Source organism: Gorilla gorilla, chromosome 20, assembly GCF_029281585.2.
Source record: "Gorilla gorilla gorilla isolate KB3781 chromosome 20, NHGRI_mGorGor1-v2.1_pri, whole genome shotgun sequence".
NCBI classification, from domain to species: domain Eukaryota; kingdom Metazoa; phylum Chordata; class Mammalia; order Primates; family Hominidae; genus Gorilla; species Gorilla gorilla.
This window is the reverse complement of record NC_073244.2, coordinates 73,187,446-73,209,625: the sequence shown is the minus strand read 5'-3', so window position 1 is coordinate 73,209,625 and position 22,180 is coordinate 73,187,446.

Genomic DNA, 22,180 nt, shown 5'->3' with positions numbered 1-22,180 from the left:
GGAAATATCTACACCGCTATCTGTATAAACATGGAAATATCTACACCGCTATCTCTATAAACTTGGAAATATCTACACAGCTATCTGTATGTCAATGGAAATGTCTCCACTGCTATCTCTATAAACTTGGAAATAACTACACCACTATCTGTATGAACACGGAAATACCTTCAACGCCATCTCTATGAACATGGAAATATCTTCACCGCCATCTGTATGAACATGGATATATCTACACCGCCATGTTAATGAATATGAAAATATCTACACCGCTATCTGTATGAACATGGAAATATCTACACAGCTATCTGCATGTACTTGGAAATATCTACAAAGCTTTCTATATAAATAAGGAAATAACTACACCGCCATGTCTATAAACTTGGAAATATGTACACCGCCATCTGTAGGAACATGGAAAAATCTACACCGCCATCTGTAGGAACATGGAAAAATCTACACCGCCATCTGTATTAAGATGGAAATATCTGAACCGCTATCTGTATAAACATGGAAATACCTACACCGCTATCTGTATAAACATGGTGATATCCACACCGCTATCTGTGTAAACATGGAAATATCTACACCGCCATCTGTATAAACATGGAAATATCTACACCGCCATCTCTATAAACATGGAAATATCTACAACGCCAACTGTATGAACATGGAAATATCTACACCGCCATCTCTACAAAGGTGAAAATATCTATACCGCTATCTGTATGAACATGGAAAAAATCACACTGCTATCTGTATATACATGCAAATATCTACACCGCTATCTCTATAAAGATGGAAATAACTACACCGCTATCTCTATAAACATGGAAATAACTACAGCGCCATGTCTATGAACATGCAAATAACTACACCGCCATTTGTATGCACATGGAAATATCTACACCGCCATCTGTATGAACATGGAATTATCTTCACCGCCATCTGTATGAACATGGAAATATCTACACCGCTATGTGTATGAAAATGGAAATATCTAAACCGCTATCTGTATGAACATGGAAATATCTACACAGTTAACTGCATATACATCGAAATATCTACAAAGTTTTCTCTATAAACAAGGAAATAACTACACCGCTATCTTTAAAATCATGGAAATATCTACACCGCTATGTGTAACAACATGGAAATATCTACACCGCTATCTGTGTAAACATGGAAATATCTACACCGCCATCTGTATGAACATGGAAATATCTACACCGCCATCTCTATAAACGTTGAAATATCTACACCGCTATTTGTTTGAACATGGAAATATCTACACTGCTATCTGTATAAAATTGGAATAATCTACACCGCTATCTCTATAAACATGGAAATATCTACACCGCTATCTGTATAAACAAGACAATATCTAGACTGCCATCTCTATAAACTAGTAAATATCTACACTGCTATCTGTATAAACATGAAAATATCCACACCACTATATGCATAAACGTGGAAATTTCCACACCGCTATCTGAATAAACATGGAAATATCAACACCGCTATCTGTATAAACATGGAAATATCTACACCGCTCTCTGTATAATCATTGAAATATCCACACCGCTATCTGTGTAAACATGGAAATAACTTCGCCGCTATCTGTATAAACATGGAAATAACTACACCATTATCTCTACAAATATGTAAATATCTACAACGCTATCTGTGTAAACATGGAAATGTCTACACCACTATCAGTGTAAACATGGAAATATCTACACCGCTTTCTGTATAAACATGGAAATATCTACACCGCCATCAGTATAAACATGGAAATATCTACACCGCCATCTCTATAAACATAGAAATATCTACACCGCCATCTGTATGAACATGGAAATATCTGCACCGCCATCTGTATTGACATGGAAATATCTACACCGCCATCTGTATTAAGATGCAAATATCCACACCGCTATCAGTAGAAACATGGAAATATCTAAACCGATATCTGTATAAACATGGAAATATCTACACCGCTATCTGTATAAACATGGAAATATCTATACAGCTTTCTCTATAAACATGGAAATAACTACACCGATATCTCTATAAACATGGAAATATCTTCAAAGCTGTCTGTATAAACTTGGAAATAACTACACCGCTATCTCTATAAACATGTAAATATTTACAATGCTATCTGTGTAAACATGGAAATGTCTACACCGCTATCTGTGGAAAGATGGAAATGTCTACACCGTTATCAGTGTAAACATGGAAATATCTACACAGCTAACTGCATACACATGGAAATATCTACTCAGATTTCTCTATAAAGAAGGAAATAATTACACCGCTAACTACTGACACGGAAATATCTACACCGCTATGTGTATCAGCATGGAAATATCTACAACGCTATCTGTGAAAACATGGAAATATCTATCCCGCCATCTGTATGAACATGGAAATATCTACACTGCCATCTCTATAAACGTGGAAATATCTACACCGCTATTTGTATGAACATGGAAATATCTACACTGCTATCTGTATAAAATTGGAATTATCTACAACGCTATCTCTATAAACATGGAAAGAACTACATCGCTATCTGTATAAACATGAGAATATCTAGACCGCCATCTCTATGAACATGGAAATATCTACACCGCCATCTGTGTAAACATGAAAATATCTACACCGATATCTCTATAAACATGGAAATATCTACACCGCCATTTGTATGAACATGGAAATATCTACACCGCCATCTCTAGGAACATGGAAATATCTACACCGCCATTTGTATGAACATGGAAATATCTACACCGCCATCTCTATGAACATGGAAATATCTACACCGCCATCTCTATAAACGTTGAAATATCTACACCGCTATTTGTATGAACTTCGAAATATCTACACTGCTATCTGTATAATATTGGAATAATCTACACCGCTATCTGTATAAACATGGAAATATCTACACCGCTATCTGTATAAACAAGACAATATCTAGACCGCCATCTCTATAAACTTGTGAATATCTACACCGCTATCTGTATAAACATGGAAATATCTACACCGCTATCTGTTTAAACATGGAAATATCTTCACCGCTATCTGTATAAACGCGGAAATATCTACAACGCTGTCTCTACAAACTTGGAAATAACTACACCACTATCTCTATAAACATGGAAATATCTAGACCGCCATCTCTAAAAACATGGAAATATCTACACCGCTATCTGTATAAACATGGAAATATCTACACCGCTATCTGTATGAACATGGAAATATCTACACCGCTATTTGTATAAACATGGAAATATCTACACTGCTGTCTGTATAAACATGGAAATATCCACACCACTATATGCATGAAATGGAAATATCCACACCGCTATCTGTATAAACATGGAAATATCAACACCGCTATCTGTATAAACATGGAAATATCCACACCGCACTCTGAATAATCATTGAAATATCCACACCGCTATCTGTGTAAACATGGAAATAACTTCACCGCTATCTGTATAAACATGGAAATAACTACACCATTATCTCTATAAACATGTAAATATCTACAACGCTATCTGTGTAAACATGGAAAGGTCTACACCACTATCTGTGTAAACATGGAAATATATACACCGCTTTCTGTATAGAAATGGAAATATCTACACCGCCATCTCTATAAACATGGAAATATCTACACCGCCATCAGTATAAACATGGAAATATCTACACCGCCATCTCTATAAACATAGAAATATCTACACCGCTATCTGTATAAACATGGAAATATCTATACAGCTTTCTCTATAAATATGGAAATATCTACACCGATATCTCTATAAACATGGAAATATCTTCAAAGCAGTCTGTATAAACTTGGAAATAACTACACCGCTATCTCTATAAACAAGTAAACATTTACAATGCTATCTGTGTAAACATGGAAATGTCTACACGCTATCTGTGGAAAGATGGAAATGTCTACACCGTTATCAGTGTAAACATGGAAATATCTACACAGCTACCTGCACACACATGGAAATATCTACACAGATTTCTCTATAAAGAAGGAAATAACTACACCGCTAACTACTGACACGGAAATATCTACACCGCTATGTGTATCAGCATGGAAATATCTACAACGCTATCTGTGAAAACATGGAAATATCTATCCCGCCATCTGTATGAACATGGAAATATCTACACTGCCATCTCTATAAACGTGGAAATATCTACACCGCTATTTGTATGAACATGGAAATATCTACACTGCTATCTGTAAAAATTGGAATTATCTACAATGCTATCTCTATAAACATGGAAAGAACTACATCGCTATCTGTATAAACATGAGAATATCTAGACCGCCATCTCTATGAACATGGAAATATCTACACCGCCATCTGTGTAAACATGAAAATATCTACACCGATATCTCTATAAACATGGTAATATCTACACCGCCATTTGTATGAACATGGAAATATCTACACTGCCATCTCTAGGAACATGGAAATATCTACACCGCCATCTCTATAAACGTTGAAATATCTACACCGCTATTTGTATGAACTTCGAAATATCTACACTGCTATCTGTATAATATTGGAATAATCTACACCGCTATCTGTATAAACATGGAAATATCTACACCGCTATCTGTATAAACAAGACAATATCTAGACCGCCATCTCTATAAACTTGGAAATATCTACACCGCTATATGTATCAACATGGAAATATCTACACCGCTATCTGTGTAAACATGGAAATATCTACACCGCCATCTCTCTAAACATGGAAATATCTTCACCGCCATCTGTATAAACATAGAAATATCTACACCGCCATCTGTATGAACATGGAATTATCTTCACCGCCATATGAATGAACATGGAAATATCTACACCGCTATCTGTATAAACATGGAAATATCTACACCGCTATCTGTATAAACATGGAAATATCTACACCGCTATTTGTATGAACATGGAAATATCTACACCACCATCTCTATAAAGGTGAAAATATCTATACCACTATCTGTATCAACATGGAAAAATTCACACTCCTATCTGTATATACATGGAAATATCTACACCGCTATCTCAATAAACATGGAAATAACTACACCGCTATCTCAATAAACATGGAAATATGTACAGCGTCATCTCTATGAACATGCAAATAACTACACCGCCATCTGTGTGAACATGGAAATATCTACACTGCCATCTGTATGAACATGGAATTATCTTCACCGCGATATGTATGAACATGGAAATATCTACACCGCTATGTGTATGAGCATGGAAATATCTACACTGCTTTCTGTATGAACATGGAAATATCTACACCGCTATCTGTATGAACATGGAAATATCTACTCTGCCATCTGCAGGAACATGGAAATATCTACAACGCCATCTGTATTAAGATAGATATATCTATACCGCTCTCTGTATAAACATGGAAATATCTACACCGCTATCTGTATAAACATGGAAATATCTACACCGCTATCTCTATAAACTTGGAAATATCTACAACGCCGTCAGTAGTAAGATGGAAATATCCACACCACTATCTATATAAACATGGAAATATCTACACCGCTATCTGTATAAACATGGAAATATCTACACCGCTATCTGTATAAACATGGAAATATCCACACCGCTATTTGTATAAACATGGAAATATCTACACTGCTGTCTGTATAATCATGGAAATATCCACACCACTATATGCATGAAATGGAAATATCCACACCGCTATCTGTATAAACATGGAAATATCAACACCGCTATCTGTATAAACATGGAAATATCCACACCGCACTCTGAATAATCATTGAAATATCCACACCGCTATCTGTGTAAACATGGAAATATCTTCACCGCTATCTGTAAAAAGATGGAAATAACTACACCACTATCTCTATAAACATGTAAATATCTACAACGCTATCTGTGTAAACATGGAAAGGTCTATACCACTATCTGGGTAACCATGGAAATATCTACACCGCTTTCTGTATAAACATGGAAATATCTACACCGCCATCTCTATAAACATGGAGATATCTACACTGCCATCAGTATAAACATGGAAATATCTACACCGCAATCTCTATAAACGTACAAATATCTACACCACCATCTGTATAAACATGGAAATATCTACACCGCCATCTCTATAAAGGTGGAAATATCTACACCGCTATCTGTATGAACATGGAAATATCTTCACCGCTATCTGTATGAACATGCAAATATCTACACAGCTATCTGTATATCAATGGAAATAACTACACCGCTATCTCCATAAACATGGAAATAACAACACTGCTATCTGTATAAACATGGAAATACCTACACCGCTATCTGTATAAACATGGAAATACCTTCACTGCTATCTGTATAAACATGGAAATATATACAACGCTGTCTCCATAAACTTGGAAATAACTACACCACTATCTCTATAAACACGGAAATATCTAGACCGCCATCTCTATAAACATGGAAATATCTACACCACAATCTGTATAAACATTGAAATATCTATACCGCTATCTGCATAAACATGGAAATATCTACACCGCCATCTCTATGAACATGGAAATATCTACACGCCATCTGTACGAACATGGAAATATCTACACCGCCATCTGTATGAACATGTAAATATCTACACCACCATCTGTATGAACATGGAAATATCTACACCGCTAACTGTAAGAACATGGAAATATCAACACCGCTATCTGTAAGAACATGGAAATATCTACACCGTTATCTCTATGAACATGGAAATATATACACTGCTATCAGTACGTACATGGAAATATCTAAACCGCTATCTGTATGAACATGGAAATATCTACACCGCTGTCTGTATGAACATGCAAATATCTACACAGCTATCTGTATATCAATGTAAATATCTACACTGCTATCTCTATAAACATGGAAATAACTACACTGCTATCTGTATAAACATGGAAATATATACACTGCCACCTGTATGAACATGGAATTATCTACACTGCCATCCGTATGAACATGGAAATATCTACACCGCCATCTGTATGAACATGGAAATATCTACACCGCTAACTGTATGAACATGGAAATATCTACACCGCTATCTGTATGAACATGGAAATATCTACACCGCTATCTGTATGAACATGGAAATATCTACACCGCTATCTGTATGAACACAGAAATATCTACACCGCTATCTGCATGAACATGCAAATGTCTACACAGCTATCTGTATGAACATGGGAATAACTACACTGCTATGTGTATAAACATGGAAATATCTATACCGCCATCTCTATGAACATGGAAATATCTACACTGCCATTTGTATGAACATGGAAATATCTACACCGCCATCTCTATGAACATGGAAATACCTACACCGCCATCTGTATGAACATGGAAATACCTTCACCGCCATCTGTATGAACATGTAGATATCTACACCGGCATCTGGATGAACATGGAAATATTTACACCGCTATCTGCATGAACATGGAAATATCTACACAGCTATCTGCATATACATGGAAATATCTACACAGATTTCTCTATAAATATGGAAATAACTACAGCGGTGTCTCTATATTCTTCGAAATATCTACACCACCATCTGTATGAACATGGAAACATCTACATCACCATCTGTACGAACATGGAGATATCTACACCTCCATTTATATTAAAATGGAAATATCTTCACCGCTATCTGTATAAACATGGAAATATCTGCCCAGCTATCTGTATAAACATGGAAATATCCGCACCGCTATCTGTATAAACATGGAAATATCTACACCGCTATCTGCATAAACATGGAAATATCCACACCGCTATCAGTGTAAATATGGAAATGTCTACACCGCTATCTGTGTAAACATTGAAATATCTACACCGCCCTCTGTGTAAACATGAAAATATCTACACCACCATCTCTATAAACATGGAAATATCTACACCGCCATCTGTATGAACATGGAAATATCTATACACTCCATCTCTATAAACGTGGAAATATCTACACCGCTATCTGTATGAACTTGGAAATATCTACACTGCTATCTGTATAAAATTGGAATTATCTACACCACTATCTCTATAAACGTGGAAGTATCTACACCGCTATCTGTATAAACACGGAAATATCTACACTGCTATCTGTATAAACATGGAAATATCTTCACCGCTATCTGTATAAACATGGAAATATCTACAACGCTGTCTCTGTAAACTTGGAAATAACTACACCACTATCTCTATAAACATGGAAATATCTGGACCGCCATCTCTATAAACATGGAAATATCTACACCACCATCTGTATAAACATGGAAATATGTATACCACTATCTGCATAAACATGGAAATATCTACACCGCCATCTCTATGAACATGGAAATATCTACACCGCCATCTGTACGAACATGGAAATACCTACACCACCATCTGTATGAACATGTAAATATCTACACCACTATCTGTATGAACATGGAAATATCTACACCGCCATTTGTATGAAGATGGAAATATCTACACCGCCATCTGTATGAACATGGAAATATCTTCACCGCCATCAGTATGAAGATGGATATATCTACACCGGCATCTGGATGAACATGAAAATATCTACACTGCCATCTCTATAAACATGGAAATAGCTATACCGCCATCTCTATAAATATGGCAATATCTAAACGGCCATCTGTATGAACATGGAGATATCTACACCGCTATGTCTATGAAGAAGGAAGTACCAACACCGCCATCTGTATAAACGTGGAAATATCTACACCGCCATCGCTGTGAACATGGAAATATCTACACCGCCATCTGTAGGAACATGGGAATATCTGCACCGCCATCTGTATGAACAAGGAAATATCTACCACGCCATCTGTATTAAGATGGAAATATCTACACCGCTATCTGTATAAACATGGAAATATCTACACCACTATCTCTATAAACTTGGAAATATCTACATCGCTACCTGTATAAACATGGAAATATCTACAACGCCATCTGTATAAACATGGGAATATCTGCACCGCTATCAGTATAAACATGGAAATATCTACACCGCTATCTGTATAAACATGGAAATATTCAGACCGCTATCTGTGTAAACATGGAAATGTCTTCACCGCTATCTGTATAAACATGGAAATAACTACAACGCTATCTATATAAACATGTAAATATCTACAATGCTATCTGAGTAAACATGGAAATGTGTACAACGCTATCTGTGTAAACATGGAAATGTCTACACCGCTATCTGTGTAAACATGGAAATATCTACATTGCCATCTGTGTAAACATGGAAATATCCTCACCGCTATCTCTATAAACATGGAATTATCTACAACGCTGTCTCTACAAACTTGGAAATAACTACACCACAATCTCTATAAATGTGGAAATATCTAGACCGCCGTCTCTATAAACATGGAAATATCTACACCGCTATCTGTATAAACATGGAAATATCTACACCGCTATCTGTATGAACATGGAAAATCTACACAGCTATCTGTATAACTGGAAATATCTTCACTGCTATCTCTATAAACATGGAAATATCTACAACGCCATCTCCATAAACATGGAAATAACTACACAGCCATCTCTATGAACATGAAAATACCTACACCGCCATTTGTATGAACATGGACATATCTACAGCGATATCTGTATGAACTTGGAAATATCTTCACCGCCATCTGCATGAACATGGAAATATCTACTCCGCCATCTGGATGAACATGGAAATATCTACACCGCTATCTGTATAAATATGGAAATATCTACACCGCTATCTGTATAAACTTGGAAATATCTACACAGCTATCTGTATGTCAATGGAAATGTCTCCACTGCTATCTCTATAAACTTGGAAATAACTACACCACTATCTGTATGAACATGGAAATACCTACAACGCCATCTCTATGAACACGGACATATCTTAACCGCCATCTGTATGAACATGGATATATCTACACTGCCATGTGGATGAATATGAAAATATCTACACCGCTATCTGTATGAACATGGAAATATCTACACAGCTATCTGAAAGTACTTGGAAATATCTACACAGCTTTCTTTATAAATATGGAAATAACTACACCGCCATGTCTATAAACTTGGAAATATGTACACCGCCATCTGTAGGAACATGGAAAAATCTACACCGCCATCTGTAGGAACATGGAAAAATCTACACCGCCATCTGTATTAAGATGGAAATATCTCAACCGCTATCTGTATAAACATGGAAATACCTACACCGCTATCTGTATAAACATGGTGATATCCACACCGCTATCTGTGTAAACATGGAAATATCTACACCGCCATCTGTATAAACATGGAAATATCTACACCGCCATCTCTATAAACATGGAAATATCTACAACGCCAACTGTATGAACATGGAAATATCTACACCGCCATCTCTACAAAGGTGAAAATATCTATACCGCTATCTGTATGAACATGGAAAAAATCACACTGCTATCTGTATATACATGCAAATATCTACACCGCTATCTCTATAAACATGGAAATAACTACACCGCTATCTCTATAAACATGGAAATAACTACAGCACCATGTCTATGAACATGCAAATAACTACACCGCCATTTGTATGAACATGGAAATGTCTACACCGCCATCTGTATGAACATGGAATTATCTTCACCGCCATCTGTATGAACATGGAAATATCTACACCGCTATGTGTATGAACATGGAAATATCTAAACCGCTATCTGTATGAACATGGAAATATCTACACAGTTAACTGCATATACATCGAATTATCTACACAGTTTTCTCTATAAACAAGGAAATAACTACACCGCTATCTTTAAAATCTTGGAAATGTCTACACCGCTATGTGTATCAACATGGAAATATTTACACCGCTATCTGTGTAAACATGGAAATATCTACACTGCCATCTGTATGAACATGGAAATATCTACACCGCCATCTCTATAAACGTTGAAATATCTACACCGCTATTTGTTTGAACATGGAAATATCTACACTGCTATCTGTATAAAATTGGAATAATCTACACCGCTATCTCTATAAACATGGAAATATCTACACCGCTATCTGTATAAACAAGACAATATCTAGACCGCCATCTCTATAAACTTGTAAATATCTACACCGCTATCTGTATAAACATGGAAATATCTACACCGCTATCTGTATAAACATGGAAATATCTTCACCGCTATCTGTATAAACACGGAAATATCTACAATGCTGTCTCTACAAACTTGGAAATAACTACACCACTATCTCTATAAGCATGGAAATATCTAGACCGCCATCTCTATAAATATGGAAATATCTACACCGCTATCTGTATAAACATGGAAATATCTACACCGCTATCTGTGTGAACATGGAAATATCTACACTGCTATCTGTATAAACATGGAAATATCTACACTGCTATCTGTATAAACATGAAAATATCCACACCACTATATGCATAAACATGGAAATTTCCACACCGCTATCTGAATAAACATGGAAATATCAACACCGCTATCTGTATAAACATGGAAATATCTACACCGCTCTCTGTATAATCATTGAAATATCCACACCGCTATCTGTGTAAACATGGAAATAACTTCGCCGCTATCTGTATAAACATGGAAATAACTACACCATTATCTCTACAAATATGTAAATATCTACAACGCTATCTGTGTAAACATGGAAATGTCTACACCACTATCTGTGTAAACATGGAAATATCTACACCGCTTTCTGTATAAACATGGAAATATCTACACCGCCATCAGTATAAACATGGAAATATCTACACCGCCATCTCTATAAACATAGAAATATCTACACCGCCATCTGTATGAACATGGAAATATCTGCACCGCCATCTGTATTGACATGGAAATATCTACACCGCCATCTGTATTAAGATGCAAATATCCACACCGCTATCAGTAGAAACATGGAAATATCTAAACCGATATCTGTATAAACATGGAAATATCTACACCGCTATCTGTATAAACATGGAAATATCTATACAGCTTTCTCTATAAACATGGAAATAACTACACCGCTATCTCTATAAACATTTAAATATCTTCAAAGCTGTCTGTATAAACTTGGAAATAACTACACCGCTATCTCTATAAACATGTAAATATTTACAATGCTATCTGTGTAAACATGGAAATGTCTACACCGCTATCAGTGGAAAGATGGAAATGTCTACACCGTTATCAGTGTAAACATGGAAATATCTACACAGCTAACTGCATACACATGGAAATATCTACACAGATTTCCCTATAAAGAAGGAAATAACTACACCGCTAACTACTGACACGGAAATATCTACACCGCTATGTGTATCAGCATGGAAATATCTACAACGCTATCTGTGTAAAAATGGAAATATCTATCCCGCCATCTGTATGAACATGGAAATATCTACACTGCCATCTCTATAAACGTGGAAATATCTACACTGCTATTTGTATGAACATGGAAATATCTACACTGCTATCTGTATAAAATTGGAATTATCTACAACACTATCTCTATAAACATGGAAAGAACTACATCGCTATCTGTATAAACATGAGAATATCTAGACCGCCATCTCTATGAACATGGAAATATCTACACCGCCATCTGTGTAAACATGAAAATATCTACACTGATATCACTATAAACATGGAAATATCTACACCGCCATTTGAATGAACATGGAAATATCTACACCGCCATCTCTAGGAACATGGAAATATCTACACCGCCATCTCTATAAACGTTGAAATATCTACACCGCTATTTGTATGAACTTCGAAATATCTACACTGCTATCTGTATAATATTGGAATAATCTACACCGCTATCTGTATAAACATGGAAATATCTACACCGCTATCTGTATAAACAAGACAATATCTAGACCGCCATCTCTATAAACTTGTGAATATCTACACCGCTATCTGTATAAACATGGAAATATCTACACCGCTATCTGTTTAAACATGGAAATATCTTCACCGCTATCTGTATAAACGCGGAAATATCTACAACGCTGTCTCTACAAACTTGGAAATAACTACACCACTATCTCTATAAACATGGAAATATCTAGACCGCCATCTCTAAAAACATGGAAATATCTACACCGCTATCTGTATAAACATGGAAATATCTACACCGCTATCTGTATGAACATGGAAATATCTACACCGCTATTTGTATAAACATGGAAATATCTACACTGCTGTCTGTATAAACATGGAAATATCCACACCACTATATGCATGAAATGGAAATATCCACACCGCTATCTGTATAAACATGGAAATATCAACACCGCTATCTGTATAAACATGGAAATATCCACACCGCTCTCTGTATAATCATTGAAATATCCACACCGCTATCTGCGTAAACATGGAAATAACTTCACCGCTATCTGTATAAACATGGAAATAACTACACCATTATCTCTATAAACATGTAAATATCTACAACGCTATCTGTGTAAACATGTAAAGGTCTACACCACTATCTGTGTAAACATGGATATATATACACCGCTTTCTGTATAAAAATGGAAATATCTACACCGCCATCTCTATAAACATGGAAATATCTACACCGCCATCAGTATAAACATGGAAATATCTACACCGCCATCTCTATAAGCATAGAAATATCTACACCGCTATCTGTATAAACATGGAAATATCTATACAGCTTTCTCTATAAACATGGAAATATCTACACCGCTATCTCTATAAACATGGAAATATCTTCAAAGCAGTCTGTATAAACTTGGAAATAACTACACCGCTATCTCTATAAACATGTAAATATTTACAATGCTATCTGTGTAAACATGGAAATGTCTACACCTCTATCTGTGGAAAGGTGGAAATGTCTACACCGTTATCAGTGTAAACATGGAAATATCTACACATCTAACTGCATACACATGGAAATATCTACACAGATTTCTCTATAAACAAGGAAATAAATACACCGCTATCTCTATTAACACGGAAATATCTACACCGCTATGTGTATCACCACGGAAATATCTACACCGCTATCTGTGTAAACATGGAAATTTCTACCCCGCCATCTGTATGAACATGGAAATATCTACACCGCCATCTCTATAAACGTGGAAATATCTACACCGCTATTTGTATGAACATGGAAATATCTACACTGCTATCTGTATAAAATTGGAATTATCTACACCGCAACCTCTATAAACATGGAAAGATCTACAACACTATCTGTATAAACAAGAGAATATCTAGACCGCCATCTCTATAAACATGTAAATATATACACCGCTATCTGTATAAACATGGAGATAACTACACCGCTATCTGTATAAACATAGAAATACCTTCACCGCTATCTGTATAAGCATGGAAATATCTACAACGCTGTCTCTAGAAACTTGGAAATAACTACACCACTATCTCTATCAACATGGAAATATCTAGACCGCCATCTTTATAAACATGGAAATATCTACACTGCAATCTGTATAAACATGGAAATATCTATACCGCTATCTGTATAAACATGGAAATATCTACAACGCTATCTCCATAAACATGGAAATATCTACAACGCTATCTCTATAAACTTGGAAATATCTACACCGCTATATGTATCAACATGGAAATATCTACACCGCTATCTGTGTAAACATGGAAATATCTACACCGCCATCTCTCTAAACATGGAAATATCTTCACCGCCATCTGTATAAACATAGAAATATCTACACCGCCATCTGTATGAACATGGAATTATCTTCACCGCCATATGTATGAACATGGAAATATCTACACCGCTATCTGTATAAACATGGAAATATCTACACCGCTATCTGTATAAACATGGAAATATCTACACCGCCAACTGTATGAACATGGAAATATCTACACCACCATCTCTATAAAGGTGAAAATATCTATACCACTATCTGTATGAACATGGAAAAATTCACACTCCTATCTGTATATACATGGAAATATCTACACCGCTATCTCAATAAACATGGAAATAACTACACCGCTATCTCAATAAACATGGAAATATGTACAGCGTCATCTCTATGAACATGCAAATAACTACACCGCCATCTGTGTGAACATGGAAATATCTACACTGCCATCTGTATGAACATGGAATTATCTTCACCGCCATATGTATGAACATGGAAATATCTACACCGCTATGTGTATGAGCATGGAAATATCTACACTGCTTTCTGTATGAACATGGAAATATCTACACCGCTATCTGTATGAACATGGAAATATCTACTCTGCCGTCTGCAGGGACATGGAAATATCTACAACGCCATCTGTATTAAGATAGATATATCTATACTGCTCTCTGTATAAACATGGAAATATCTACACCGCTATCTGTATAAACATGGAAATATCTACACCGCTATCTCTATAAACTTGGAAATATCTACAACGCCGTCAGTAGTAAGATGGAAATATCCACACCACTATCTATATAAACATGGAAATATCTACACCGCTATCTGTATAAACATGGAAATATCTACACCACTATCTATATAAACATGGAAATATCTACACCGCTATCTGTATAAACATGGAAATATCTTCAACGCTATCTGTATAGACATGGAAATATCTACAACGCTGTCTCTATAAACTTGGAAATAACTACACCACTATCTCTATAAACATGTAAATATCTACAAAGCTATCTGTGTAAACATGGAAAGGTCTATACCACTATCTGGGTAACCATGGAAATATCTACACCGCTTTCTGTATAAACATGGAAATATCTACACCGCCATCTCTATAAACATGGAGATATCTACACCGCCATCAGTATAAACATGGAAATATCTACACCGCAATCTCTATAAACGTACAAATACCTACACCGCCATCTGTATGAACATGGAAATATCTACACCGCCATCTCTATAAAGGTGGAAATATCTACACCGCTATCTGTATGAACATGGAAATATCTTCACTGCTATCTGTATGAACATGCAAATATCTACACAGCTAACTGTATATCAATGGAAATAACTACACCGCTATCTCCATAAACATGGAAATAACAACACTGCTATCTGTATAAACATGGAAATACCTACACCGCTATCTGTATAAACATGGAAATATCTTCACTGCTATCTGTATAAACATGGAAATATATACAACGCTGTCTCTATAAACTTGTAAATATCTACACCACTATCTCTATAAACACGGAAATATCTAGACCGCCATCTCTATAAACATGGAAATACCTACACCACAATCTGTATAAACATTGAAATATCTATACCGCTATCTGCATAAACATGGAAATATCTACACCGCCATCTCTATGAACATGGAAATATCTACACCGCCATCTGTATGAACATGGAAATATCTACACCGCTAACTGTAAGATCATGGAAATATCAACACCGCTATCTGTAAGAACATGGAAATATCTACACCGTTATCTCTATGAACATGGAAATATATACACTGCTATCAGTACGTACATGGAAATATCTACACCGCTATCTGTATGAACATGGAAATATCTACACCGCTGTCTGTATGAACATGCAAATATCTACACAGCTATCTGTATATCAATGTAAATATCTACACTGCTATCTCTATAAACATGGAAATAACTACACTGCTATCTGTATAAACATGGAAATATCCACACTGCCACCTGTATGAACATGGAAATATCTACACTGCCATCCGTATGAACATGGAAATATCTACACCGCCATCTGTATGAACATGGAAATATCTACATCGCTAACTGTATGAACATGGAAATATCTACACCGCTATCTGTATGAACATGGAAATATCTACACCGCTATCTGTATGAACATGGAAATATCTACACCGCTGTCTGTATGAACATGGAAATATCTACACCGCTATCGGTATGAACACGGAAATATCTACACCGCTATCTGCATGAACATGCAAATGTCTACACAGCTATCTGTATGAACATGGAAATAACTACACTGCTATGTGTATAAACATGGAAATATCTATACCGCCATCGCTATGAACATGGAAATATCCACACCGCCATTTGTATGAACATGGAGATATCTACACCGCCATTTGTATGAACATGGAACTATCTACACCGCCATCTGTATGAACATGGAAATATCTACACCGCCAACTGTATGAACATGGAAATATCGACACCGTCATCTGTATGAACATGGAAATATCTACCCCGCCATCTGTATGAGCATGGATATATCTACACTGGCATCTGGATGAACATGGAAATATCTACACCGCTATCTGCATGAACATGGAAATATCTACACAGCTATCTGCATATACATGGAAATATCTACACAGATTTCTCTATAAATATGGAAATAACTACAGCGCTATCTCTATAAACTTTCAAATATCTACACCGCCATCTGTATGAACATGGAAATATCTACACCGCCATCTCTATGAACATGGAAATATCTACACCGCCATTTGTATGAACATGGAACTATCTACACCGCCATCTGTATGAACATGGAAGTATCTTCACCGCCATCTGTATTAACATGGATATATGTACACCGACATCTGGATGAACATGGAAATATCTACAACGCTATCTGCATGAACATGGAAATATCTACACAGCTATCTGAATATACATGGAAATATCTACACAGATTTCTCTATAAGTATGGAAATAACCACAGCGCTATCTCTATAAACTTCGAAATATCTACACATATTTCTCTATAAGTATGGAAATAACCACAGCGCTATCTCTATAAACTTCGAAATATCTACACCGCCATCTGTATGAACATGCAAATATCTACACAGCTATCTGTATATCAATGGAAATATCTACACAGCTATCTCTATTAACATGGAAATAACTACACTGCTATCTGTATAAACATGGAAATATCTACACCGCCATCTGTATGAACATGGAAATATCTACATCGCTAACTGTATGAACATGGAAATATCTACACCGCTATCTGTATGAACATGGAAATATCAACACCGCCATCTGTATGAACATGTAAATATCTACACCGCCATCTGTATGAACATGGAAATATCTACACCGCTAACTGTATGAACATGGAAATATCTACACCGCTATCTGTATGAACATGGAAATATCTACACCGCTATCTGTGTATACATGGAAATATCTACACCGCTACCTGTATAAACATGGAAATATCAGCACCGCTATCTGTATGAACATGGAAATATCTACACAGCCATCTGGATGAACATGGAAATATCTACACCGCTATCTGCATGAACATGGAAATATCTACACAGCTATCTGAATATACATGGAAATATCTACACAGATTTCTCTATAAATATGGAAATAACTACAGCGCTATCTCTATAAACTTTGAAATATCTACACCGCTATCTGTATGAACATGGAAATATCTACACCGCCATCTCTATGAACATGGAAATATCTACACCGCCATCTGTACGAACATGGAAATATGTTTTCCGCCCTCTGAATGAACATGTATATATCTACACCGCCATCTGTATGAACATGGAAATATCTACACCACTACCTGTATGAACATGGAAATATCTACAACGCTGTCTGTATGAACATGGAAATATCTACACCGTTATCTGTATGAACATGGAAATATCTACACCGCTATCTGTATGAACATGGAAATATCTACACCGCTATCTGTACGAACATGGAAATATCTACACCGCTATCTGTATGAACATGCAAATATCTACACAGCTATCTGTATATCAATGGAAATATCTACACAGCTATCTCTATTAACATGGAAATAACTACACTACTATCTGTTTAAACATGGAAATATCTACACCGCCACCTGTATGAACATGGAAATATCTACACTGCCATCCGTACAAACATGGAAATATCTATACCGCCATCTGTATGAACATTTAAATATGTTCACCGCCATCTGTAAGAACAAGGAAATATATACACCGCTAAATGTATGAACATGGAAATGTCTACACCGCTATGGGTATGAACATGGAAATATCTACACCGCTATCTGTTTGAACATGGAAATATCTACACCACTATCTGTATGAACATGGAAATATCTACACCGCCATCTGTATGAACATGGAAATATCTACACCGCCATCTGTATGAACATGGAAATATCTACACCGCCATCTGTATGAACATATAAATATCTACACAGTTATCTGTATATCAATGGAAATATCTACACTGCTATCTAAATAAACATGGAAAAAACTACACTGCTATCTGTATAAACATGGAAATATCTACACCGCCATCTCTATGAACATGGAAAAATCTACACCGCCATTTGCATGAACCTGGAAATATCTACACCGCCATCTCTATGAACATCAAAATATATACACCGCCATTTGAATGAATATAGAAATATCTACACCGCCATCTGTATGAACATGGAAATATCTTCACTGCCATCTGTATGAACATGGATATATGTACACCAGCATCTGCATGAACATGGAAATATCTACAAAGCTATCTGAATATACATGGAAATATCTACACAGATTTCTCTATAAATATGGAAATAAGTACAGAGCTATCTCTATAAACTTCAAAATATCTACACAGCCAACTGTATGAACATGGAAATATCTACACCGCCATCTGTACGAACATGGACATATCTACACCGCCATCAGTAATAAGATGGAAATATCTACACCGCTATCTGTATAAACATGGAAATATCTCCACCACTATCTGTATAAACATGGAAATAACCGCACCGCTATCTGTATAAACATGGAAATATCTACACCGCTATCTGCATAAACATGGAAATATCCACACCGCTATCTGTGTAAACATGGAAATGTCTACACCTCTATCTGTGTAAACATGGAAATATCTACACCGCCATCTGTGTAAACATGAAAATATCTACACCGCCATCTGTATAAACATGGAAATATCTACACCGCCATCTGTATGAACATGGAAATAACTACACCGCCATCTCTATAAACGTGGAAATATCTACACCGCTGTCTGTATGAACTTGGAAATATCTACACTGCTCTCTGTATAAAATTGAAATTATCTACACCACTATCTCTATAAACATGGAAATATCTACACTGCTATCTGTATAAACATGGAAATATCTACACCGCTATCTGTATAAACATGGAAATATCTTCACCGCTATCTGTATAAACATGGAAATATCTACAACGCTGTCTCTATAAACTTGGAAATAACTACACCACTATCTCTGTAAACATGGAAATATCTAGACCGCCATCTCTATAAACATGGAAATATCTACACCACCATGTGTATAAACATGGAAATATCTATACCGCTATCAGCATAAACATGGAAATACCTACACCGCCATCTCTATGAACATGGAAATATCTACACCGCCATCTGTACGAACATGGAAATATCTATACCGCCATCTGTATGAACATGTAAATATCTACACCGCCATCTGTATGAACATGGAAATATCTACACCGCTAACTGTATGAACATGGAAATATCTACACCGCTATCTGTATGAACATGGAAATATCTACACCGCCATCTGTACGAACATGGAAATATCTATACCGCCATCTGTATGAACATCTAAATATCTACACTGCCATCTGTTTGAACATGGAAATATCTACACCGCTAACTGTATGAACATGGAAATATCTACACCGCTATCTGTATGAACATGGAAATATCTACACCGCCATCTGTACAAACATGGAAATATCTATACCGCCATCTGTATGAACATGTAAATATCTACACTGCCATCTGTTTGAACATGGAAATATCTACACCGCTAACTGTATGAACATGGAAATATCTACACCGCTATCTGTATGAACATGGAAATATCTACACCGCTATCTGTATGAACATGGAAATAACTACACCGCCATCTGTATGAACATGGAAATATCTACACCGCCATCTGTATGAACATGGAAATATCTACACCGCCATCTGTACGAACATGGAAATATCTACACTGCTCTCTGTATAAAATTGAAATTATCTACACCACTATCTCTATAAACATGGAAATATCTACACTGCTATCTGTATAAACATGGAAATATCTACACCGCTATCTGTATAAACATGGAAATATCTTCACCGCTATCTGTATAAACATGGAAATATCTACAACGCTGTCTCTATAAACTTGGAAATAACTACCCCACTATCTCTGTAAACATGGAAATATCTAGACCGCCATCTCTATAAACATGGAAATATCTACACCACCATCTGTATAAACATGGAAATATCTATACCGCTATCTGCATAAACATGGAAATACCTACACCGCCATCTCTATGAACATGGAAATATCTACACCGCCATCTGTACGAACATGGAAATATCTATACCGCCATCTGTATGAACATGTAAATATATACACCGCCATCTCTATGAACATGGAAATATCTACACCGCCATTTGCATGAACCTGGAAATATCTACACCGCCATCTCTATGAACATGAAAATATATACACGGCCATTTGTATGAATATGGAAATATCTACACCGCCATCTGTATGAACATGGAAATATCTTCACCGCCATCTGTATGAACATGGATATATGTACACCGGCATCTGCATGAACATGGAAATATCTACACAGCTATCTGAATATACATAGAAATATCTACACAGATTTCTCTATAAATATGGAAATAACTACAGCGCTATCTCTATAAACTTCAAAATATCTACACCGCCAACTGTATGAACATGGAAACATCTACACCGCCATCTGTACGAACATGGACATATCTACACCGCCATCAGTAATAAGATGGAAATATCTACACCGCTATCTGTATAAACATGGAAATATCTCCACCACTATCTGTATAAACATGGAAATAACCGCACCGCTATCTGTATAAACATGGAAATATCTACACTGCTATCTGCATAAACATGGAAATATCCACACCGCTATCTGTGTAAACATGGAAATGTCTACACCTCT